Source organism: Salmo salar, chromosome 10, assembly GCF_965601325.2.
Source record: "Salmo salar chromosome 10, fSalSal1, whole genome shotgun sequence".
NCBI lineage: Eukaryota > Metazoa > Chordata > Actinopteri > Salmoniformes > Salmonidae > Salmo > Salmo salar.
Genome location: NC_138300.1, coordinates 5,620,726 through 5,646,606, shown reverse-complemented (window position 1 = coordinate 5,646,606; position 25,881 = coordinate 5,620,726).

The following is a 25,881-nucleotide window of genomic DNA, read 5'->3' as shown; positions in this document are numbered from 1 at the left end:
GACCTAGCAAATAACATCCTGCGCCAAGGTGGGCCACCAATACTTTTGCAGAGCAATTGAATAGTACGGGTGATGCCAGGATGTCTAGCGACAACAGCTGTGTGTGCCCAGGTCAACAGCCGCTCCCTTATCCCCATGGGAACTTATATTTACTCTGGAGCACAGGTAGTGGGTGCAGGTTCCCTCTCCAGAGCCTGGTGAATGTCCAAATCTACGTCCCAGAACACAGGATCTACGACTTGAGGGAGCAGGAAAACAGTTCCTCTGGCAATTGGGCGACCAGTCCGTGATTCTCATCCTCGACCATGAGATGGTGGAGTAATGGCGTGGGAGCCTGAGGATGATCTTGTGAACTGGTGCACTAGTGATGAAGAAGGGAATGTTTTCCTGATGGATGGACTCCACGGTGAGGGTGAGCAGTGTGGTGATGTGTGATGTTCCGGATCCTAGTGGTCGATTACCAAGGGCTTGAACCAGAAACAGAGAGGAGAGCGGGTATGAGGGGATGTTCAGAGAGGAGGCAAGGGTCTGGTCAATAAAGTTCCCCGCGGTACCGGAATCGATGTTGAAACAGTACTTGAGGGACAGGCAGCTAGTGTGATCAACACCAAAAAGGGTTTGGCAGAAGATTATGAAGATAGGATACTCACACCTGCCCCCAGAGGTGGAAGATCACGTGACCGTCCCTCTGGTCTCATGGATCCCGAGTTGGGACGTACCGGACACTGCTGAAGCTGGTGCCCCACTTGACCACAATAGAGACAGATCCCCAGCTGTCTCGGTCTGTGTCACTCCACCGCGGGGAGGCTTGTGACCTCCATAGATTCAGGCTCTGATACAGAATGTTCACTGAGGGAGGGTTAGAAGCGATGTGGGTACCGATGCTCCCGAAGTAGGCTATCCAAACGGATGGCCATCACGATGAGAGCGTCCAAGGAGAGGTTGAAGTCATGTCATGCCAGTTCTGTTTGGACCTCCTCACGCAGTCCTCTTTGGAATAGCATAAGGAGCACTGGCTCATTCCATTTTACTGTCCAGAAAGTGAGTGTGTACTCAGCAGTGGTCTCATCATCTTACCGTAGTTGGAGTAGGCGCATAACCCCCCTCTCTGCCCTTCGGTGGAACATCGAAGATACCTCTGAATCGAGCCATGAACCCGTCATACGAAGCCAGCTCCTCCTCTCTCAAAGACGGCCTTAGCCCACTCCAACGCCCGCCATGTCAGCAGAGAAATAACCATGGCAACCTTGGACCTCTCGATGGTGGGGGCTCCCATCTGGTGCACAAAATAGAGGGAGCCACAGCATTTAGATATTTATCCAGGGGGGACAAACGGGCATCACTGACCTGGGCGGACTGCTGAATGGACTGGTGTGCTGGCTCGCTGGGTCAACTGGTGGCAGAGTATCCTCTGCTAGTTGAAGGCAATGTCTTCGAGATGTTGAAGACCGCAAAGAACCTCTTCCATAACTGTCCCCAGTTGCGCCATCTGGTCACGGTGTTGACAAAGTAGGTATCCCTGTTTGTCGACCGTCTGGGAGATGTCCTGATTTCCTGCTCCTTCCATTTGTCGAGTCAGTATTCTGTAACGGAGATGCTGGGAGCCGAGAAGTATGTGCCGGTGGTGAGTTTAATAATATAATGAACATGGAACGGTACAAGACAAGAGTAGCGTCTAGACATGAAACACATAGTTCCATTCCACAGGCAGTATTGACTAAGGGAGTGACAGATATAGGGGAGGTAATCAAGTGATGGAGTCCAGGTGTGTCTAATGATGAGGCGCAGGTGCGCATAAGAGGGGGAGCCAGAGTAGACGTAACACTCCTGCCTTGTGAAGGTGGGCTTTCAGATCTTTGTATGCAGCTCTGTGTCTTGCAAGGTCTGCCGAATAATCTGTGAAGATATCGATCTGCTTGCCATGGTAGCTCAGCTGTCCTCTTTCGTGGGAGGTCCAAATAATGTTCTCTTTGGTCTGGAAGTAATGTATGTGGACCAGCATTGCTCTGGGAGAGCAACCAAGCTGTGGTTTTGCCGCTAGAGTGCAATGCTCCCTGTCAATTACTGCGGGGCCTATCAAACGTCTCTCTGCCGAGAATGTCTGGCAGGAAAGAGGACTGCGCCCTTTTGGGATTCTGACCCACGTACAGTACCAGTCAAAAGTTTGGACACACTTATTCATTCAAGGGTTTTTCATTATGTTTACTTATTTCGAAATTGTAGAAAATAGTGAAGACATGATTATAGCTTTGTATGCTCTTGGCATTCTCTCAAACAGCTTCACCTGGAATGCTTTTCCAACAGTCTTGAAGGAGTTCCCACATATGTTGAGCACTTGTTGGCTGCTTTCCTTCACTGTGCAGTCCAACTCAGAAGCTTTTGCCTGATAATGTATGTTTTCCTGTTCATCAAGACTAGGTATTCACAAACTGGGGTACGCGCAATGCCGTCGGGGGTATGCCAAATAAAATGTGATTCACATTTTAATATAAATCATTTTATTTTCAAACAGTACATTTATATTTTCCAACTGGGCTATACATTTAGGTGAGGTTTTTTTCTCGCCTGAGTAACCTCGTTTCACTGCCAAAGATAAAATTAAACCATCTAGTGTTCAGCGAAATAACAACACAATGTCAAATACAGGTAGCCTAGTCAAATAATTAACATCCAATCACATTAACCATTACTCTCTCGCGGGAAACCTTCACTCTTGTGAAGACATTTAGAAACAAAACATGACAATTTGAAAAATAATCCACAGCAGTTTTTGAGTGAGAGTAAAGACGACTTTATAAGATATGTATAAAAGCAAAAGATACCATTCATAAGAAGGGGCTATAAGTGTCTTATATGTTGAACTACCGAATTGCTAGGACAGGCAAGCCCCATACTATTGTGGAGGACTTAATTCTTCCTGCTGCCACGGGTATGAAAAGGACAATTCTAGGGGAAAAGGACAAAAAAACTATACAGACAATGCCTTTATCAAACAAGACTGTTTTACAACGCATCACTGACATGGCAGGAGATGTTTTGAAACAATTACTGCTTCGCATACAAGCCAGTGAATTATATGCGTTACAGCTCCTGGTATATGTCCGTTACGTTTATGGGGGGTCAATTAAGGAAGACATCCTCTTCTGAAAACCAGGACAACAGTTTTGTGACATCAAATGGACTTTGGTGGTCTAAGATGTGTTGGTATCTGTACTGATGGCGCAAAAACCATGACAGTGGAGTGGTATCACGCGTGCAAGCAGTTCCTCCCGACGTCACTTGGGTACACTGCAGCATCCACCGAGAGGCTCTTGCTGCCAAGGGAAATGCCTGATGGCTTGAAAGATGTTTTGTACACTACTGTACAGTGAAAGCAAGGCCCCAGAATTCTCATGTATTTTCTGCATTATACAATGATATGGGCAGCAATCATACAACACTTTTACAACATACTGTAAGCTGGTTATTGACACGTTTTGTAAGCTGGTTATTGACACGTTTAAAAAAAATGAGAGGCGAGCTTAAATTTTCTTTACTGACCATAATTTTCACTTGTCTGACTGCTTGCATGACGACGAGTTTCTCACACGACTGGCCTATATGGGTGATGTTTTTTCTCGCCTGAATTATCTGAATCTAGGTTTACAGGGACTCTCCGCAACTATATTCAATGTGCGGGACACAATTGAGGCTATAATTAAGAAGTTGGAGCTCGTTTGTGTCTGCATTAACAAGACAACACACAGGTCTTTCCATCATTGTGTGATTTTTTTTGTGTGCAAATGAACTCAAGCTACGGACAATGTCAAATGTGATATAGCAAAGCACCTGAGTGAGTTGGGAGCGCAATTACGCAGGTACTTTCCCGAAACGGACGACACAAACAACTGGATTCGTTATCCCTTTCATGCCCTGCCTCCAGTCCACTTACCGATATCTTAACAAGAGAGCATCATCGAAATTGCAACAAGCGGTTCTGTGAAAATTGAATTTAATCAGAAGCCACTGCCAGATTTCTGGATTGGGCTGCGCTCAGAGTTTCTTGCCTTGGCAAATCGCGCTGTTAAGACACTGATGCCCTTTGCAACCATATGTCTATGTGAGAGTGGATTCTCGGCCCTCACTAGCATGAAAACTAAATACAGGCACAGACTGTGTGTGGAAAATGATTTAAGACTGAGACCCTATCCAATACAACCCAACATTGCAGAGTTATGTGCATCCTTTTAAGCAAACCCTTCTCATTAACCTGTGGTGAGTTATTCACAATTTTTAATGAACAAATAAAGAGCAAATTGATTGATTATTATATTATTATTTGTGCCCTGGTCCTATAGGAGCTCTTTGTCACGAGCCGGGCTGTGAGAAAAACTCACACTCCTTCTTATGTTTAATAAATGTATCGTATAGTGTGTGTGGCAGGCTTATAATGAAGGCAAAAAACAAGGTTTTCTTAATGTTTTGTTCACTCAGTGTATATTTCCACAATATGAGGTTGGAATAATGCTGGGAAATTGTGATAATTCCATTTCAGTGTAAAAGTAAGTGCTGCTTGAAAATACCGTCTGAAATTTCCTGGTGACATCACCAGGTGGTAAACCAATAAGAAAGAGAGTTCAAAACCTCTGCCAATAACAGCTAGTTTTCCCATCCCACTCACAGTCCTAGCACAATTATTGCTTGAAATATTGCTTTTTGCTAAAAAGTATTTTAGTTTGTTTTCAATAAAAATTGTACAAAAAAATCAAAGTAAGGTACTTAATTGGTATCAATACAATTTTGGATATTGTAATAAAATGGATACATTGGACCTTTAAAAAATAAAAAGACTAAGTGCCGTTAAGTGCAGTAGCAGACTTGACTGTAAAAGGGTTGACGATGTCCTCTTAAATCAGCCATCAATCCCCTTGTCACAGAGCATATGGAATCTTGTTGTGTGTAAGCTTCACAAAAACATGTAATTGTTAAAAAATGTCTAGCCTGTCTATCTATGGCTAACAGTGTTGACGTTATGCTCGACCTGCTCAGTTTTCCACCACAAAACACCAGAAAATGGCCAAAAAGAGTAGAACCAGCTCACCTGCTTTTACACTATGATTTACTATTAGATTAGTTCAGTGTTGTTTTGAAAGAAATATTTAAAAAGGAATAGTATCACCATATTAAAGCGAGTTCAGTTCACGTAACACTTTTGACCTTTAAATGAGATACAGACGTAAATTACTAAATACTAATCACTAATCAAATTAAATAAAAATGACTTTGTAAAATCAACAAAATAAGGCTTTACATTGATGTTGAATACTTGGCTAAATTGTGGGATTAATTTTTATTTCACTTAGATAGACAGGCAGACAGACCTCTCTCTCTTATTTTCAATGACGGCCTAGGAACAGTGGGTTAACTGCCTTGTTCATGGGCAGAATGACAGAATTTTACCTTGTCAGCTCGGGGAATTTGATCTTGCAACCTTTCGCTTACTAGTCCAACGCTCTAACCACTAGGCTATCTGCCGCCCCATTTTTACAGATGGCATACAAGTTTATTATTAAGGCACATAAATGTTTGCATTCAAATGCTTCTCCTGTGAAGTAGTGACACATGACCTTATCCTAGTTTCCTGAAACGTGTCACAATTGGCTTTTACATCATCAGTTCCTTTTTTACATTCTGCTAGGCCTAACAAATTAAAAGCATGCAAGGGAGTCGAAATGACCAGGGACAATCTGAGCTATTTGTCAGATTGAGGATGGCAATGCAGTGGATAGCTGCCATCTTATGGGATCCTCTCCAATTTTGCTGTTTTGTGTGTTTTTTTGTTTTTTTACGATGATCTTAACTTTTTTTCTATAATATTTCTGCCATAATTTTCTGTTACCGAAAACAGCTTCTGAGCATCAGAACAGTGATCACTAACCTCGATTTGGATGAATACTTCCACGAGTCGGGAGCTGTGGATGTGCTGCTCATTCCGGACAAGACCATATTCCCTGGGACTCGAAAAGAGGAAGAGAAGCTCAAGAGAGGCAAACGAGCGGGCTCCCTGACGAGACTACGCCAGCGAGTAAAATAAACAGCCTCTGCCTTCCATTCTATTTGCGAACATACAATCAATAGAGAACAAATTGGACGAGCTCCGTTTGCGACTGTCCTATCAACAGGAGTTGAAGACCTGTAATATCCTATGTTTCTTGGAATTGTGGCTGAATAACGACATAGATAATGTCCATCTAGCTGTTTTTTTTATGCATCATCAAGACCGAACTGCATCTTCAGGTAAGGTTAGGGGGTATTATGTGTCTCTTCGTTAACAACAGATGGTGCGCGATCTCTAATGTTAGGGAAGTCTCAAGGTTTTTCTCGCCTGAGTTAGAATACCTCATAATAAACCGCAGATCATACTATTTACCAAGAGATTCTATCTATATTTTTCGTTGCTGTCTATTTACCACCACAAGCTGATGCTGGCACTAAGACCACACTCAACGAGCTGTTTAGAGCCATAAGCAACAACAAAAAAATCCACATCCAGAGACGGCACTCCTAGTGGCCGGTGATTGCAGGGAAACTGAAATCCGTCTTACCTTATTTTTACAAGTATGTCACCTGTGCAACTAAAGGCAGAAAACTCGAGATCACCTTAGTTAATTAACTCCACACAAATAAACACATGCAAAGCTCTACCTCGCCCTCCATTTGGCAAATCTGACCATAATTCTATCCTCCTGATTGCTGATTACAACCAGAAGATCAAACAGGAGGTACCAGTGTTATGATGATGCAGATGTTAACCTACATGACTGTTTCACTAGCACATACTGGAGTATTTTCTGGGATTCATCCAATAACATTTAGGCGTTTACCACATCATTCACTGGCTTCATTAATAACCTGTTAGGGCTAGGGGGCAGTATTGACACGGCTGGATAAAAAACATACCCGATTTAATCTGGTTACCACTCCTACCCAGTAACTAGAATATGCATATACTTATTACATATGGATAGAAAACACCCTAAATTTTCTAAAACTGTTTGAATGGTGTCTGTGAGTATAACAGAACTCAAATGGCAGGTCAAAACCTGAGAGATTCCTTTACAGGAAGTGGCCTGTCTGACCATTTCTTGAACTTCTTTTCCATCTCTATCATTTACTAAGGATCTCTGCTCTAACGTGACACTTCCCACGTCGTCCATAGGCGCTCAGAGCCCGGGAAAAAACAGAATGTCGTCATTCCAGCCCCAGGCTGAAACACATTATCGCCTTTCTCAAGTGGCCGATCAAGGGACACTGGGCTTAGGCGCGTGACCCGACCGCCCCCGCCTTTGGGATTTTTTCCTCTGTTTGCCGAAAAGGAGATTCCCTGTCGGAATATTATCGCTTTTCTACGAGAAAAATGTCGTAAAAATTGATTTTAAACAGCGGTTGACATGCTTCGAAGTACGGTAATGGAATATTTAGAATTTTATTGTCACGAATTGCGCCATGCCCGCGACACTTCTTTACTATTTCGGATAGTGTCTGGAACGCACGAACAAAACGCCGCTATTCGGATATAACGATGGATTATTTTGGACCAAACCAACATTTGTTATTGAAGTAGCAGTCCTGGGTGTGCATTCTGACGAAGACAACAAAAGGTAATCAAACTTTTATAATAGTAAATATGATTATGGTGAGTGCTAAACTTGCCGGGTGTCTAAATAGCGAGCCCGTGATGCCTGGGCTATGTACTTAGAATATCGAGTGCATAGAGGAGGTCTGTATCAATAATTCTTAAAATAATTGTTATGCTTTTTGTGAACGTTTATCGTGAGTAATTTAGTAAAATGTTAGCGAATTCCCCGGAAGTTTGCGGGGGGTATGCTAGTTCTGAACGTCACATGCTAATGTAAAAAGCTGGTTTTTGATATAAATATGAACTTGATTGAACAAAACATGCATGTATTGTATAACATAATGTCCTAGGGTTGTCATCTGATGAAGATCATCAAAGGTGAGTGCTGCATTTAGCTGTCTTCTGGGTTTTGGTGACATTATATGCTGGCTTGAAAAATGGGTGTCTGATTATTTCTGGCTTGGTACTCTGCTGACATAATCTAATGTTTTGCTTTCGTTGTAAAGCCTTTTTGAAATCGGACAGTGTGGTTAGATTAACGAGAGTCTTGTCTTTAAATGGCTGTAAAATAGTCATATGTTTGAGAAATTGAAGTAATAGGATTTTTAAGGTTTTGAAAATCGCGCCACAGGCTGGCAGTGGCTGTTACGTAGGTGGGACGCAAGCGTCCCACCTAGCCCATAGAGGTTAATAGATGCATTGATGACATCATTCCCACAGTGATCATACATACAGTGGTTCTTCCTGTAAAAGTTGCATCATACTGCAGCACACCTTGCGGGCTGCCACAGAATTCTATGGCACGTTATTTAATTGTCAGCCATTGTTACCATTAATGCTAATTAGTGCTAGTTTGGCCACCAGAGGGCATCTTTGAGAAGCATTTGATGGCCTTCAATATTGGCTGTGCTAGAGAATTTAAAACCTTTTTTGTAACAACTTAGTATGTGGGATTTCTTTTAAGAAATGTACCTTCATTTGATTAATATTATAGTGTTTCTATTCCAAGAAAAGCAAAAAACGAAACCCTCAGTGTTTCCATTAGGAAAATATGGCGCGGTACAATGTGACGGTTGGGAGTAGTCTACAGTACTAAGAGCATAACGTTTCGACACCCCAATTGTAGTCTAACCAATACCCAAACGGAGATTCAGTGAAAATAAACATCTAATTGATTTATCAAGACCAGTCTCCATACTTGTCTCAGAGCAGCGCGAAACAGTGCTGAAATAGTTGACCACAGCAGGTAGGCTATGGCTTCAAATCCTATTGCTTCTAACTTCAATATACTTTTTAAATAAATACGACCTACACCACTTTTAACCTCTATGTGACCGGCGGGACGAATTCGTCCCACCTACGTAACATCCACTGCCAGCCTGTGGCGCGATTTTCAAAATCTTCAAAATCCTATTACTTCAATTTCTCAAACATATGACTATTTTACAGCCATTTAAAGATAAGACTCTCGTTAATCTAACCACACTGTCCGATTTCAAAAAGGCTTTACAACGAAAGCAAAACATTAGATTATGTCAGCAGAGTACCAAGCCAGAAATAATCAGACACCCATTTTTCAAGCCAGCATATAATGTCACCAAAACCCAGAAGACAGCTAAATGCAGCACTCACCTTTGATGATCTTCATCAGATGACAACCCTAGGACATTATGTTATACAATACATGCATGTTTTGTTCAATCAAGTTCATATTTATATCAAAAACCAGCTTTTTACATTAGCATGTGACGTTCAGAACTAGCATACCCCCCGCAAACTTACGGGGAATTCGCTAACATTTTACTAAATTACTCACGATAAACGTTCACAAAAAGCATAACAATTATTTTAAGAATTATAGATACAGACCTCCTCTATGCACTCGATATGTCCGATTTTAAAATAGCTTTTTGGTGAAAGCACATTTTGCAATATTCTAAGTATATAGCCCAGGCATCACGGGCTCGCTATTTAGACACCCGGCAAGTTTAGCACTCACCATAATCATATTTACTATTATAAAAATGTCATTACCTTTTGTTGTCTTCGTCAGAATGCACACCCAGGACGTCTACTTCAATAACAAATGTTGGTTTGGTCCAAAATAATCCATCGTTATATCCGAATAGCGGCGTTTTGTTCGTGCGTTCCAGACACTATCCGAAATAGTAAAGAAGTGTCGCGCGCTTGGCGCAATTCCTGACAATAAAATTCAAAGTATTCAATTGCCGTACGTCGAAGCATGTCAACCGCTGTTTAAAATCAATTTTTACGTCATTTTTCTCGTAGAAAAGCGGTAAAATTCCGACAGGGAATCTCCTTTTCGGCAAACAGAGGAAAAAATCCCAAAGGCGGGGGCGGTCGGGGTCACGCGCATAAGCTAGTGTCTCTTGATGGGCCACTTGAGAAAGGCGATAATGTGTTTCAGCCTGGGGCTGGAATGACGACATTCTCTTTTTTCCCGGGCTATGAGAGCCTATGGACGACGTGGGAAGTGTCACGTTAGAGCAGAGATCCTTAGTAAATGATAGAGATGGCAAAGAAGTTCCAGAAATGGTCAGACAGGCCACTTCCTGTAAAGGAATCTCTCAGGTTTTGACCTGCCATTTGAGTTCTGTTATACTCACAGACACCATTCAAACAGTTTTAGAAAATTTAGGGTGTTTTCTATCCATATGTAATAAGTATATGCATATTCTAGTTACTGAGTAGGAGTGGTAACCAGATTAAATCGGGTATGTTTTTTATCCAGCCGTGTCAATGCTGCCCCCTAGCCCTAACAGGTTAACAGCACATTACTCAACACTAGCGAGACGCATGACGCCTACAGTATATGGGAGAAAAAAATGTTCAATGACATGACTCTCTGCCAATATTTAGAGGATTGGAGGATTCTAAATACATATCTAAGGGGAATTTTTCATTAGGGCAAATCTGATCTGTGAGAATATCTAAGGGGATTTTATGTAATTCAAAATTAATAATAATAATAGCTTTGTTTAAAAAATGTAGATATTTTGGAGATTGTTTCATTTTCAAATAACCTAAAGTGAGCAAGAAAAATGCCATTCTTGAACATGGGGTGAGACATTCTTACTAATTTGTAAATAATGCCAGAATGTTATTTAGAATGATTTATTTCTGTTTTTACAGGGAGAGAAACCAAAAGCCCACCTTCGCCTCATGGGTCTCCCGGTCACGGTCGGGAAGGGTATTGAACCAGCATCTGTAGCAATGCAGTGGCTTTGACCGCTGCACCACTCGGGAGGCCCCACTCACAAAGTTTTTAATGCTGATCAATTGCCTTGCACAAAGTATCAAAATACAGAGAGGTGTTGGCAAGAGCCTATTGCCCTGCTAATAGCCCATAAGGCGCAATGAAGCAGTGACGCAGGGTACCATTCAAAACCAAAAGTTACCTCTAAATCCCTCAGCATAATCTCAAAACATTTAGTTGAGCAACCACCTTTAGCTTCCAAGGAGCTGGACACATTCCGGACGCTTATATGAAATCCCGCTACGAGCTCCGACGACCCATCAAACTGCCAAAACATCAATACAGGACTAAGATCGAATCCTACTATGCCACCTCTGACACTTGTTGGATGTGGGATGGCTGGCAAACTATCACAGATTATGAAGGGAAACCCTACCTTGAGCTTCCTAATGACGCAAGCCTGCCAGACAAGCTAAATTCTTCCTATGCTTGCTTCGAGGCAAGCAACAATGAACCATGCATGAGTGCTCCAGCTGTTCCGGATGACTGTGTGATCTCGCTCTCCGTAGCTTATGTGACCTATAAACTGGTTAACATTCAAAGGCTGCAGGACCAGTCGGATTACCAGGACACGTACTCAGAGCATGTGCTGACAAGCTGACGGGTGTCTTCACTGACATTTTCTACCTCTCTCTGACCCAGTCTGTAATACCTACATGTTACAAGCAGACCACCATAGTCCCTATGCCCAAGAACGCCAAGGTAACCTATCTAAATGATTATCGCCCTGTATCACTGACATGTGTAGCCATGAACTGCTTTGAAAGGATGGTCATGGCGCACATCAACACCATAATCCCAGACACTCTGGACCCACTACAATTCGCATACCACCCCAACTGATCCACAGATGACAAAATCTCTATTGCAGTCCACACTGCCCTCTCCCACCTGGACAAGAGGAACACCTACATGAGAATGCAGTTCATTGACTATAGCTCAGCACTCAACACCATTGTCCCCTTCAAGATCACTAAGCTCAGGACCCTGGGACTGAACACCTCCTTCCTTTAAGGGTGCGTGCTCAGTCCAAAATGACTGGGTGGCCACGCACGACTCCAACACCATCATTAAGTTGCTGACGACATGACGGTGGTTGGCCTGATCACCGACGATCATGAGACAGCCTACATGGAGGATGTCAGTTACCTGTGTGGTGCCAGGACAACAACCTCTTCCCTAACGTCAGAAAGACAAAGGAGATGATCGTGGACTACAGGGAATGGAGGTCTGATTTGCCCTCATCCACATTGACGGGACTGTAGTGGAGCAGGTCGATAGCTTCAAGTTCACTGGGGCTGAGCTCCCTGGAGTGTCAGAGAAAGGCCCTAAAAATTGCCAAAGATTCCAGACACCGAAGACAGACTATTCCCTCTGTTGCTGCACGGCAAGCCGTACCGATGCACCAACCTACCTTAACCTCTATGGGCTAGGTGGGACGCTTGCGCGTTATTCAAATACCTTAGATATGCTATTACTTCAATTTTTCAAAAATATGACTATTTTACACCATTTTAAAGATAAGACTCTCGTTAATCTAACCACACTGTCCGATTTCAAAAAGGCTTTACAACGAAAGCAAAACATTAGATTGTCAGCAGACTACCCAGCCAGAAATAATCAGACACCCATTTTTCAAGCTAGCATATAATGTCACATAAACCCAAACCACAGCTAAATGTAGCACTAACCTTTGATGATCTTCATCAGATGACAACCCTAGGGCATTATGTTATACAATACATGCATGTTTTGTTCAATCAAGTTCATATTTATATCAAAAACCAGCTTTTTACATTAGCATGTGACGTTCAGAACTAGCATTCCCACCGAACACTTCCGGTGAATTTACTAAATTACTCACGATAAACGTTCACAAAAAACATAACAATTATTTTAAGAATTATAGATACAGAACTCCTTTATGCAATCGAGGTGTCCGATTTTAAAATAGCTTTTCGGTGAAAGCACATTTTGTAATATTCTGAGTAGATAACTCGCCATCACAGGCTAGCTATTTTGACACCCACCAAGTTTGACCCTCACCAAACTCAGATTTACTATAAGAAAAATTGGATTACAAATCAAATCAAATTTATTTATATAGCCCTTCGTACATCAGCTGATATCTCAAAGTGCTGTACAGAAACCCAGCCTAAAACCCCAAACAGCAAGCAATGCATGTGAAAGAAGCACGGTGGTTAGGAAAAACTCCCTAGGAAAAACTCCCTAGAAAGGCCAAAAACCTAGGAAGAAACCTAGAGAGGAACCAGGCTATGAGAGGTGGCTATTATAACAGAACATGGTCAAGATGTTAAAATGTTCATAAATGACCAGCATGGTCAAATAATAATAATCATAGTAGTTGTCGAGGGTGCAACAAGCACGTCCGGTGAACAGGTCAGGGTTCCATAGCCGCAGGCAGAACAGTTGAAACTGGAGCAGCAGCATGGCCAGGTGGACTGGGGACAGCAAGGAGTCATCATGCCAGGTAGTCCTGAGGCATGGTCCTAGGGCTCAGGTCCTCCGAGAGAAAGACAGAAAGAGAGAAAGCGAGAATTAGAGAGAGCATATTTAAATTCACACAGGACACCGGACAAGACAAAAGAAATACCCCAGATGACCTTTGTTGTTCTTCGTCAGAATGCACTCCCAGGACTTCTACTTTAATAACAAATGTTGGTTTGGTTCAAAATAATCCATAGTTATATCCAAATAGCGGCGTTTTGTTCGTGCGTTCAAGACACTATCCAAGGGTGACGAAGGGTTACGCGCCCGACGCGTTTCGTGACAAAAAAATTCTAAATATTCCATTACCGTACTTCGAAGCATGTCAACCGCTGTTTAAAATCTATTTTTATGCTATTTTTCTCGTAAAAAAAGCGATAATATTCCGACCGGGAGTCGTTGTTTTCGTTCAAAGACGAAAGAATAAAAACATGGGGTCGGCTCGTGCATGCGCCTCAGTCTCATTGTCCTCTGATAGACCACTTACCAAAGGCGCTAATGTTTTTCAGCCAGGGGCTGCAAAGACATCATTCTGCTTTTTCCCGGGTTCTGAGAGCCTATGGGAGCCGTAGGAAGTGTCACGTTACAGCAGAGATCCTCAGTTTTCAATAAAGAGAGTCAAGAAGCCCAAGGAATGGTCAGAGAGGGCACTTCCTGTACAGAATATTCTCAGGTTTTGGCCTGCCAAATGAGTTCTGTTATACTCAGAGACACCATTCAAACAGTTTTAGAAACTTTGGAGTGTTTTCTATCCAAAGCTAATAATTATATGCATATTCAGCCGTGAAGATACTGCCCCCTATCCATAACAGGATAACTGTTATTTTTGAGTTTGAACCCAACTGCAGATTAAAAGCCAACAATTCAAATTGGACTGGAGGTAGCATTTAACAGAGACACAGAAAGAATATTCCTTGTGTAAATAGCAACACTAACTTTGCCTTTCCTATCCGCCCTAAACACATTGTAACCATTCATAGAAACCTCAGAGTCCCGGGTTTTATCATTTAACCATGTCTCAAAATCAATAAAAATATAAGGGTTGCCTTGACATGATCCATTTCAGGTAATAAACTACACATTTTTAACCTGTTAGGGCTAGGGGGCAGTATTGACACGGCCGGATAAAAAACGTACCCGATTTAATCTTGTTACTACTGCTGCCCAGTAACTAGAATATGCATATAATTATTGGCTTTGGATAGAAAACACCCTAAAGTTTCTAAAACTGTTTGAATGGTGTCTGTGAGTATAACAGAACTCATATGGCAGGCCAAAACCTGAGAAGATTCCATGCAGGAAGTGGCCTGTCTGACAACTTGTGTTTCATCTTGGCTCTTTTTATTGAAGACTGAGGATCTTTGCTATAACGTGACACTTCCTACGGCTCCCATAGGCTCTCAGAGCCCGGGAAAAAGCTGAACGATATCGAGGCAGCCTCTGGCTGAAACACATTATCGCGTTTGGCAAGTGGCCGATCAGAGTACTATGGGCTTAGGCGCGTGCCCGAGTCGACCCCATGCTTTATTTTCTTTCGTCTGTTTACCTAAACGCAGATTCCCGGTCGGAATATTATCGCTTTTTTATGAGAAAAATGGTATAAAAATTGATTTTAAACAGCGGTTGACATGCTTCGAAGTACGGTAATGGAATATTTCTAATTTTTTGTCACGAATTGCGCCATGCTCGTCACCCTTATTTACCATTCCGGATAGTGTCTTGAAGGCACGAACAAAACGCCGCTGTTTGGATATAACTATGGATTATTTTGAACCAAACCAACATTTGTTATTGAAGTAGAAGTCCTGGGAGTGCATTCTGACGAAGACAGCAAAGGTAATAACATTTTTCTTATAGTAAATCTGACTTTGGTGAGTGCTAAACTTGCCGGGTGTCTAAATAGCTAGCCCTGTGATGCCGGGCTATCTACTGAGAATATTGCAAAATGTGCTTTCACCGAAAAGCTATTTTAAAATCGGACATATCGAGTGCATAGAGGAGATCTGTATCTATAATTCTTAACCTCTATGGGCTAGGAGGGACGCAAGCGTCCCACCCGTGGTGCACTCCATCAACAGCAGGTGCATTTCAAGAGCGGCAAATTTGAATCCAAATAAATGTCAAAATTCAAATTTTTCAAACATACAACTATTTTACACCCTTTGAAAGATAAACATCTCCTTAATCTAACCACGTTTTACGATTTCAAAAAGGTTTTACGGCGAAAGCATAAATTAAGAGTATGTTAGGACAGTACATTTACAAGAGTTGTGTGTAATGTTTTGTCAATTCAAAGACAGGGTCACCAAAACCATAAAACCAGCTAAAATGATGCACTAACCTTTTACAATCTCCATCAGATGACACTCCTAGGACATTATGTTAGACAATGCATGCATTTTTAGTTCTATCAAGTTCATATTTATATCCAAAAACAGCGTTTTACTATGGCATTGATGTTGAGGAAATCGTTTCCCTCCAATAACCGGCAGTCAAGTCAGCACCACAAATTAAATAATTAAAATTAGAAAACATTGGTAAAATATTATATTGTCATTTAAAGAATTATAGATTTACATCTCTTGAACGCAATCAACTTGCCAGATTTAAAAATAATCTTACTGGGAAATCACACTTTGCAATAATCTGAGCACTGCGCCCAGAAAAATACGCGTTGCGATACAGACTAGCCGTCATGTTGGGGAGATCTAAAATCGAAAATACTATGTAAATAATCCATTACCTTTGATTCTCCTCATCAGATGTCACTTCCAGGTATCACAGGTCCACAACGAATGTAGTTTTGTTCAAAAAAGCTCATCATTTATGTCCAAAAATCTCCGTCTTGTTAGCACATGATCTAAGCCCGCCGGACTTCACTTCATGAACGAGGGGAAAAAATATATTTACGTTCGTTCAAACATGTCAAACGTTGTATAGCATAAATCATTAGGGCCTTTTTTAACCAGAACATGAATAATATTCAAGGTGGACGAATGCATTCTCTTTTATAACGTATTGGAACGAGGGTACCCAACATGAACTCGCGCGCCAGGTGTCTAATGGGCCATCATCGTTCCATGGCTCTTGTTCGGTCAGATCTCCCTCCAGAAGACTCAAAACACTTTGTAAAGGCTGGTGACATCTAGTGGAAGCAATAGGAAGTGCCAAAATATTCCTCAGCCCCTGTGTTTTTCAATGGCATAGGTTTAAAGGTAATACAACACATCAGTTATCCACTTCCTGTCAGAAAATGTCTCAGGGTTTTGCCTGCCAAATGAGTTCTGTTATACTCACAGACACCATTCAAACAGTTTTAGAAACTTTAGGGTGTTTTCTATCCATATATAATAAGTATATGCATATTCTAGTTACTGGGTAGGATTAGTAACCAGATTAAATCGGGTACATTTTTTTATCCAGCCGTGCAAATACTGCCCCTAGCCCTAACAGGTTAAAATAATTTTTGTGCTTTTTGTGAACGTTTATCGTGAGTAATTTAGTAAATTCACCGGCAGTGTTCGGTGGGAATGCTAGTCACATGCTAGTCACATGCTAATGTAAAAAGCTGGTTTTTGATATAAATATGAACTTGATTGAACAAAACATGCATGTATTGTATAACATAATATCCTAGGGTTGTCATCTGATGAAGATCATCAAAGGTTAGTGCTGCATTTAGCTGTGGTTTGGGTTTATGTGACATTATATGCTAGCTTTAAAAATGGGTGTCTGATTATTTCTGGCTGGGTACTCTGCTGACATAATCTAATGTTTTGTTTTCGTTGTAAAGCCTTTTTGAAATCGGACAGTGTGGTTAGATTAACGAGAGTCTTGTCTTTAAAATGTTGTAAAATAGTCATATGTTTGAAAAATTGAAGTTTTTTCATTTTTAAGGTTTTTGAATAACGCGCCACGGGATTACACTGGCTGTTACGTAGGTGGGACGATTTGCTGCCACCTACCCTAGAGAGGTTAAAAGTAAAAATTGCAAACCTTTTCTGCATTTAAAATCATACGGAGTTTCAATACAAGTCAGATTACTTTGAGATTTCAGAACAACAGGAGACTCAAAGATATGATTACATCCATTAGGAAAATAAGTTGGAATAGAAATTACATTTCTCCGGTTTGCACCATTTGCATATCACCACTTTTAGATACAACATGTGGAACTCTCATAGAGACCAAAGAGGAGATGACTTACATGTAATGCCAATATTGCCCCCACATCAATTTAGGTGACGAAGAACCTTTCCAATGTTTGATGACAACAGCGGGGAGCCATTTTCACCTAGATGAATTCTGTCTTCCACAAAGTTGCCAGGCCTATTCCAGAAGAAGTCAAAATTGTCAACGAAGGACATGCCCAAGTCCTTGGTTAGATGCATTAACCACTGGTGAAGGGACCAAAGACGGCTAAAACACTCAGTCCCACAACGGTGAGGAAATGGAATTGGGCCCGAGACAATTACATGTCCTGCTAATTTCTGAGCATTCTCCAAGAGTTGTAAGAAATTGTCTCATAGCTTTACAGATTTCACCCACATAATATCAATAGACCCAATATGCAATAGAACTGCTTTCATAGCAGGAATCTGTTTCTTGATGGTGGGCATTATTTCTAATAAATCCAATACCTTAGCTCCAGGAAAACAAAGTGTACGGGTACTTCGGCCTTCCACCAATCTAACCATGGACCATCCCATAATAATGGTTGATGGCTGTTATCCATTTAGAGCCAGAGCTCTTATCCCAACCCTAGCCCCATCAGGGGCTCCTCTAACTTGCCCCCCCTCTCCCCCCCCACAAATGATAGGAATAACAGAGCCCACCATAGACCCAGATGAAGCAGAACCCACCTTATTCCCTAGCGATGCCATCGAAATGTTGGCCGATATCGAAAGAACTGAAGGAACCTCCGACTCTCCATGAGAAGATGGCGCTGGGATATCAGGCTCCAGAGCAGCGAAATGATTAGATGTCAGCAGCCCATTCATGAATCCCTTCATCACTGAGGGTTCAGAAAGTGGAGGATGCCTCCCTCAACTACCGCGATGAACGGTGACGTGTCTCCCTGTCCGGCCAGCCAGGTCCAGGAGAGGATCATTCAGCAACAAAGGTCCCGCCGACTCCATTCTGCGTCACCTCCTCCACCAAAGATAACCTGCCCAAAGGTGAGACTCCCATCAGCCCAGCACGATGCACGGCCCTCGGAGTGGAGGAAAACGAGAAAATCGCAGCTCTTGGCTTTCCTAGTAGCCTGTGAGATTCAGCTATTTGTATGCCCAGTGTAGAGACTTCTTCTCTGTAACCCTCCGTGAGCAAGCAATTGTTGCATTAAAAATCAGGGTGTTCGAATTCATCTCGAAACAGGGCAAAGTATGTACAATTCCTGCAGCGTTGATAGCGCAACGAGTCTTCCATTTGTCCTAAACCCGTGTTAGCTTTTTTGGTTTTTGCAAACTAAAAAACTTTACCAAGACCCAAAACTCAAAACATCTAGGGGGATGAGAACTCTCTCCCCTCTAACACATACTTAAGTCGGAGTCTAAATCTCATAGTCTTCGTGTGCTTGAACATTTTGTAAATTGCGTAACACATTCTTCCTTCAGGTGAGCCAGCTACTGTTCCAACATGCAGTATATGTCCAGATAAGGAGAGAGCTGGGCCATACATTAACATGCAGTATATGTCCAGCAGGTGCCAGGCGCACCGGTTTGTGTCAAGAATTGCAACGCCGCTGGATTTTTCAAGCTCAACCGTCTTCTGTGTGTATCAAGAATGGTCCACCACCCAAAGGGGGGGTTGGAAGATGGGCCGGGACTCATGTCCTGATGTTAGGATGAAGCTTGTTCCAATATAGGGGTGCCAGGACAGAGAAGAGATTTGACTGCGATGAGCGGGAGCTGAACCATCGTAGGGGTTATTTTATGACCTTTGATCTTGGAACTAATTAAAATCAAATACTTTCAGACCTAAATATAAAACTGAAGTGTCTTATTTCACTGTTCAATCATATGCATTGGGCTTCTAGTGTACATTATCGTTAGGTATTTGACCTCTTATCTGTTTGAGTTATGCCGAGGTCCCCAAAACGTCTGGGTTATGTAGTGATCCCATGACTATTTGTTCTGTCTGTTTCAGGAATTTAACTGTGAATGGTTGAACATGAGCGATATAAACCTGATTATTGTTAATATAAGACATTTTTGCTCAGACTTAATTTATGCTGCAAAACTACACCTATCACATCTGAAAATAAGCAACCGTTTGAACATGTCCCTACACATGGATATGTCTAACAGCCTGTTCCAACGGTACTCTAGAGTAATTGGAAAACGATGAACCTTCAAAAGTGAACAGAAATTGACAAATTAAACACAGGTGCAAAAGTGCATTCATCTGTCTTTTGCCTGATTAAGAATGTATGAAACAAAACCTCCTCCGACCACGTCTGAAACCAAGCGTGAACTCTTCAAAACTTGACTTGATTAGATTTTTCCCAGGCCAGACAGCAATTAGGCAAGACAAGCCCGAATCGCTCAGCCTATCCCCTTCGCCCCGTCATATTTCTCCTCTTTGATCTCCACTAACTCTATTCATTAAGCAAATACAACACACTTCCACTTAAAGTTCACAATGGAGCCCTTAACATCTCATAAATTATGTTTTCACCCCTTAATCAAAATGTGAGACGAGTGTTGAGGGAAGCACATGCGCATGTTAGCTCTGACAAGGCCGAGTGTCGTTTGAAGGGGAAACCGAGGAGTACAGATGGGGGTTTACGTAAGCGTTGGATTACTTGGAGTTATTAGGATGTAGAGGTTGTTTGTTTCCACTCGTTAAACTGAGGCTGTGTACAGTATGAGTGGCATGGTGGTGTAGGTGAAAGGTTAGCCTAAGTGGAAATGTTAATGATGTGTATTGTGCCACGTTATATTTGAGGATACATGGCCAGACCAGCTGTTCTGTGCCGTACTCCTGAGAGACAGAATGTCGGTAAACAAAATGTGAGAGGGATGCTAGTGTCCCTTAATATTAGATGGACTCAATTGAAAGAGAGCTCAATTGAAGGCTACAAACTCCATTGTTGCTAATAGGATGGTTTTATCCACCATACAATGGATTAGCAGCTCAATTGCCTTTTCAAGCGACTCTGGATTTGGAAAACTACAGATTCAGTCAAAACCACCAAACGCTTAATGCTCTCTGAAAGTTATATTGTTTCTGGGCAGAGAATGTGTTATTTACTTAAACATGGCATTCGATCCCAGTTCGTGGTGGCCTTACTGCAGCATGGTGACCAGAGCCGGTAGAGGGTATTTTATTCCAGCTTGACTTCATTACTCCCAACCCTTAGTCCTCCTGTGACCTCTCCCTCTACTGCGCCATGTTAAAAAAAACAGCCAGCTAAAACTATTATTCCCCTCCCTGCCCAGTAATGTTTGCTGTGGTCTATCCTCATTTTTCTCTCTCTTATCTCTTTTTCCCTCCTTCATCCTGTGATGGAAGACATGCTATGCCCCCCCTTCTCCGTCTCAGTGGCTCAGGCCAGTGAAGGGGTTATGTTCCATGTTGACTTTGTGTCCACTGGGTGTTAGACCATAGGTATGATTTCGCTCTCATATATTAATGATCCCCTATTGCAGTCAGCTAAGGCCTTGGCATGGTCTAGAGGTGGGTGGGGAGGTGGGAGTGGACAACTTTTGTTTAGTCTACAACCTCCATAAACTGGCATCCCAAGCTTATTTGACGTTCACACAGAGAAGTTCAAATAATGATCTATTAAAAAAGACAGGACATTCTTCTATCAAATGACCTGTAACGGCCGTCGTCAAAATGAGACCAAGGTGCAGCGGAGGATGTGTTCATCTTAAATGAATTTAATGGATCGAATGAACACCATACAAAAATAAACCAAAAAATGACCAGCAACAGTTCTGTCAGGATACAAAACTAAACAGGAAAATATTCACCCACAAACCCCAAAGGAAAAACAGGCTGCCTATGTATGACTCTCAATCAGCAACAACGATCTACAGCTGTTCCTGATTGAGAGCCATACACGGCGGAAACAAAGTAATACACCAACATAGAAAACGGAACATAGAACGCCCACCCATGTCATACCCTGGCCTAACCAAAAATGGAGAACAAAAAAACCCTCTTTATGGCCAGGGCGTTACATGACCATCCATATTGAGACCTGGAATGGGCCTAATCATGGTTTCAATCTGGGATGACACCATGCTGTTCTGAGAACCTTATCACAGACAACTTTAGCATTTTCTCTAAATCGCAACTTTCCAACAAATTACTACTATTTAGCTACTTAGCACCTACTTAGCATGTTAGCTAACCCTTCACACAACCCTAACCATAACCCTTTAACTTAACGCCTAGTCTTACCCCTAACGTCTAATCAGTGGTGGAAAAAGTAACCAATTGATTAAAAGTAAAGATAGCTAAATAGAAAATGACTGAAATAAAAGTGAGTCACCCAGCAAAATACTACAGTAAAATTCTAAAAGTATTTGGTTTTAAATACACTGAAGAATCAAAAGTAAATGTTATTTCTAAAATATACTTAAATATCAAAAGTAAAATAATAAATAATTTCACCTTCATTTTATTAACCTCTATGGGATCGGTGTCCCCCCGCGGAACGGTTGAGCTAACGTGGGCTAATATGATTAGCATGAGGTTGTAAGTAACAGAAAAATATCCCAGGACATAGAAGTGCAATTATTTTGTAAATGTGGGTGTTGAAAATTCAATAAACAAAGTTAAACAAATTTAAATTAAGATATGTCTAAGTTATTTGGTAGTAATATAAAACAACACATCAAAGACAACAATACAGCAAAACAAAGAGTGAAACAAACATAAAAAAACAAAAAACAAAAATATATATTTTGATACAGTTGTTACAGGTCAACTAGCACAGATAAGATGTCCGAGATGTCGTGTATACACATACCAGGCCTCTTACATCACCAATATATAAGTATAATTATACATCAATCCGGACTTGTAAGAACCTAAAGAAATTATGTCTGGGGAGATCACATTTAGCTGATAATTGTTCAAACGTACTAAATGTATTGTTAATATAGCGATCTCTGAATATTTTAATAAAGATACTAGACCATGTTGAGAAAGCACCATCAACCATAGATGGGGAAAAGCTGGGTTTGAGGCTACCGGAGCGAAAGAAGAGGTTGTCTGAAACCCAAAGTGGCACCTGAATTGATTCCAGATCTTCAATGCTGTTTTGACACATATATTTTGGTGAAGGAGGAGTAAGGGCCTGTAATGGAGGAGTGAGCGAGGGAAGACAATGATGCTGGTATAGATGAAGTGGCCTCCATCTCTAGCCAACTTGGGGGTGGAAATATCTCTCTGCTCTGCAACCAGTACTGAATGATCCTAAGGTTAGTGGCCCAATAATAGAATCTGAAACCCGGTAGCGCTAGACCGCCATCTGGTTTGGGACTCAAACTGGTTTGGGACTGCAAAAGCAATTTTCGTATCCTAGGGGGCTTTTTGTCCCATATAAAAGGTAGAATTAGGCCATCGATCTTTTTGAAAAACATATTGGGAAGCAAAATCGGTAGGCACTGATAGAGATAAGAATTTTGGAATAGTATTCATTTTAATAGAATTAATCATTACAACTAAGGAGAGGTGTAGTAAAAACCAGCGTTTCAAATTGTTCTTAGTACGGGTCAAAAGAGGAGCAAAGTTGGCTTGAAAAAGGTTTTCAAATCTGAATGTGACATGTACCCCGAGAAAAATAAAACTACTGTGAGCAATTTTAAATGGCAAGTTATGTAAAGGATATTTTTGTGCGGCCATATTAAGCGGCATCAATTCGCTTTTACTGAGATTCAGTTTATACCTTGATAAGTCACCGAAGGATGTGAATGTGGCAAGGGCAGCAGGAACAGAAAGGTTGGATGTGTATAATAATAAATCATCTGCATATAAAGACAATTTGTGTTCGTGTCCATATCTGACTATACCTTTGATGAGGGGATTGGAGCGAAGTGCTATGGCAAGGGGTTCTATGGCGAGGGCAAACAGTAAGGGACTTAAAGGGCAACCCTGGCATGTCGATCGTTGCAAAGGGAAGCAATCTGATTGAGTGTTATTAGTCCTGACAGAGGCTTGATGGGATGAGTACAGAAGTCTCATCCAAGTAATGAATTTGGAGCCAAAGCCAAATTTATTTAGAGTGTAAAAAAGGTATTTCCATTCCACCCGGTCAAACACTTTCTCTGCATCCAGGGATATAATGGCTTCAGAGGCACTGGTGACAGAAGGATTATATATAATATTAAATAATTGTTGAAGATTGAAGAATGATTGTCTATTTTTAATAAATCCTGTTTGATCCGGAGAGATAATTGATGGGAGGACTGTTTCCAGATGCGTTACCTGAAGTTTGGCTAGAATTTTATAGACAACATTTAGCAGGCTAATTGGACAGTATGATACACAGTCAAGAAAGATGGTCTTTGTTTTTTTAAGACTAAGACAAATGGTTGCCTGAGTGAGAGTCTGTGGGAGAGCACCATTTACAAATACTTCATTGTACATTTCAATTAGAATATGGGCTATTTTGGAGATAAACTTTTTATAAAACTCTGCCAAGTAGCTGTCAGGCCCTGAGCTTCTCCTGGATTGAAGGGATTTGACAGCATTAGACAATTCTTCAACAGTGATCGGCTACTCTAATGTTTTAACCAAATCCCGGCTGACAGAAGGCACAGCAAGTGAGTGGAAGAAATCATCCAATTCCAATGTATCCTCTTTACTTTCAGAAGTATATAAAGTCTGGTAAAATCTCTTGAACTCATCATTGATGCCCCTAGGGTCTAATGATATCCCAGACGATGTACACATTTTAGGAATCTGGTGTGATGATGATAGTTGACGTAATTTGTGAGCTAATAATTTACTGGCTTTATCTCCTTGTTCATAGTAAGTGCTCCTAGATTTGACAAGCACTTCAGTAACCTGGTCTGTTAATAATGTGTCAAATTCTGCTTGCAAAGTTAAACGCTCCTTATAAATATCTGGAGATGGTGAAACGGCATAAAAGTAATCTAATTTGGCAATACAGAGTGTTAACATAGATAGCGTATACTTTTTCAGTTTGTTCTCATGTGCAGTGTAGGAAATTATTTCACCTCTGATATAAGCTTTCAAAGTTTCCCAGAAATAGACATATCTGATATCGGCAGAAAGCTTAGATTCTTGTTAATCTAACTGCGCTGTCCAATTTACAATAGTTATTACAGTGAAACAATACCATGCTATTGTTTGAAGGAGAGTGCACAATTATGAACTTGAAAATGTATTAATAAACCATTTAGGCACATTTGGGCAGTTATGATACAACATTTTGAACAGATATGCAATGGTTCATTGGATCAGATTCCCCTTTTATCTCCTGGAGGACTGCAAAGGACCACAAGATACAGGAATGGTGGACACACATATTTTTCTCAGAATGGATTAACCCCTGTGCGGCGGACATCCAGCGAAAAATCATATCCACATTAGCATAAAAAAATGTAATAATTTTTTTTTTTTACTTTTTTTTTCAAATTATATCGTTTTATAGATACACCTCTCCTGAATCGAACCACGTTGTCCGATTTCAAAAAGGCTTTACAGCAAAATCAAAACATTAGATTATGTTAGAGGAGTATATCGTAAAAGTAGCCACATAGACATTTTCCGACCAACCACATGCATCACAAATAACCAAAAAACAGCTAAATGCAGCACTAACCTTTTACAAACTTCATCAGATGACACTCCTAGGACATCATGTTACACAATACATGCATTCTTTTGTTCGATAAAGTTCATATTTATATATAAAAACAGCATTTTACATCGGCGCGTAACGTTGACTAACTATTTTCACTCAAATGCATCCGGTGAAACAGTGCTACAATTTACTAAATTACTATTCGAAAACATTTTTAAAATGTAATATTGTCCTTCTAAGATTTATAGATGAATATCTCTTGAAAGCACCTGTAATGCCAGATTAAAAAATAACTTTACTGGGTAATCACACTGCGATAAAAGGGGATGCGATACTCAGAACAATAGGCTAGCAATAGCAATAGGCTAGCCATCTTGGAACAATCGCATATCACATCTAGTCTTGTATACTGTAGTCAATAATCCCTTACCTTTGATTATCTTCATCCTTAGGCACTTCCAGGAATCCCAGGTCCACAACAAATGTATTTTCGTTTGAAAAAGTTAATCCTTTACGTCCCAATAGCTTGTTCTTGTTAGCGCGTTCTGAAGGCTTCACCAAAAGTTCCGACGTACGTGGGGCTACTCTTTCAACAAAATGCATTTTTTTCTTATTTAGGTTCGTTCAAACATGTCAAACGTTGTATAACATAAATCTGTAGGGCCTTTTTCAACGAGAGCTCCAATAAGA